The sequence below is a fragment of the Dasypus novemcinctus genome, chromosome 11 (genome assembly GCF_030445035.2).
Source record: "Dasypus novemcinctus isolate mDasNov1 chromosome 11, mDasNov1.1.hap2, whole genome shotgun sequence".
Lineage (NCBI taxonomy): Eukaryota > Metazoa > Chordata > Mammalia > Cingulata > Dasypodidae > Dasypus > Dasypus novemcinctus.
In genome coordinates, this window is record NC_080683.1 from 62,828,460 (window position 1) to 62,830,528 (window position 2,069).

Below are 2,069 nucleotides of genomic sequence, written 5' to 3' on the forward strand. Positions count from 1 at the left end.
GCTCCTGGGATGGCTTGTGCTGCCAGAGTAGGATAATCACAGGTCTCTGTGGCTTGTCTGGTAATTTCCCAGAGAAGCTGGAGCAGGTCCCCACAGCTTCCTCCCTGCTGGAGGTGGCACTGGGGCCTAGGCTAGACCTGCAATATGATCTGGATGGGAAGAAACCGGTCCCCACCAGCACTGGGATTTTCAGTGCACCCCACTTCCCCTCGTGCCAGGTGCAGAGTTAACATGGTGGCTCCCTGCCTCTTTCTGACCTGGACAGGCTCAAAGCTTAGCTGTTCTCAGGATCATACTGTAGCCTACTGAATTTCATCATAGCTGAAATGGGTGCCCAACTGTCTCTTCCCCATTTTGGAGAAGTGGAGCTTTCAATTCCAGTTGCATAACAGCTCTGAGGCAGCTTGTGCTTCCAGTGGAGGATGGGCACTCGCCTCTGGGGCATGGAGCACTCCACTTAATGAGTCTTCTCTGCAGATGTGCAGTCTCCTCCTTCCACTCCCCCAAAGACATTGCAGGATGCTCTCCTGGCCTCCTGGAGGCCCCAAACAGGTGCTTCAGCTAGCTCCAGAGAGCTCTGGGTGTTTGCTAACTGCCCTGTAGCAGGAGCTGACTCTAGGAGCTCCTTATTCTGCCACCATCTTGCTGGCTCTTCTGCTTCCTTCTTTTTTAATGTGAGCATTTAGAACTATAAATTCCCCTCTCAACAAGGCATTTTCTCCATAAAGTTTTGCAATGTTGTATTTTTGTTTTCAATTGCTTTAAGATATTTCCTAATATTCTTTGTGATTTTTTCCTTGACCCATTATTTCCACATATTGGTGTATATTCAAGTTCTCCCTCTATTGTCAACTTCTAACTTCATTCCATTGTGTTCAGAGAGGATACATTGTGATGCCAGTATTTTTTAATTTATTGAGACTTGTTTTGTGACTAACATATGGACTATCTTAGAACATGATCTATGCACTAGAAAAGAATGTGTATTCAACTATTGGGTCGTTACATATATGTTAAGTCCAGTGGTTTATAGTAGCACACAAATCTTCTATTTCCTTACTGATCTTCTGGCAAGATATTCTATCAATTATTGAAAGTGGTGCATTGTAGTCTCCTACTATTATTGTACAATATTGTATAATTATTTCTCCCTTCAAATCTGTCAATATTTGCTTATATATTTTGGGGCTCTGCTGTCAACTGTATATTTATTTTTATTATTTTTTTCCCTTCCTCAAACCCCCTCTACCCCCTGAGTTGTCTGCTATGTCCATTTGCTGTGTGTTCTGTGTCCACTTGTATTCTTGTCAGCAGCACAGGGCATCTGTCTCTCTTTTTGTTGCATCATCTTGCTGCATCACCTCTCCGTGTGTGTGGCACCACTCCTGGGCAGGCTGCACTTTTTTCGTGTGGGGCGGCTCCCCTTATGAGGCGCACTCCTTGTGTGTGGGGGTCCCCTATGCGGGGGACACCACTGCATGGCACGGCACTCCTTGCACGCATCAGCACTGCATGGGCCAGCTCACCACACAGGTCAGGAGGCCTGGACTTGAACATTGGACCTCCCATGTGGTAGGTAGACACTCTCTCCGCTGAGCCAAATCTGCTTCCCAGTATATTTATTTTAAATTATGTTTTCTCATTGAATCGATCCCTTTACCAGATATGGTTACCTTTGTCCCTCATAACTGTTTTTGACTTAAAATCTACTTTTATATGATAAACAGCTCTCTTTTGGCTACTATTTGCTTGGTAAATATATTTTTTCCATCCTTTCACTTTCAACTGACTTGTTTTTGAATTTAAGGTAAGTCTCTTGCAGGTAGCATATAGTTGAGTCATGCTTTTTAATCCATTCTGCCAGTCTCTACCTTTTGACCAGATTGTTTATTTACATTTAAAATAACTACTGAAATGCAGGATTATCTTGGACCGCTTTGCTCCTTGGTCTTTGTTAATTGTATACACTTTTTGTCTAAATTCCTCCATTACACTTTCATATGTATTTGACTCTTTGTAATTTCCAAAACAAAATTATAATAGATACACTTAAAGAAAAAAACTACTAC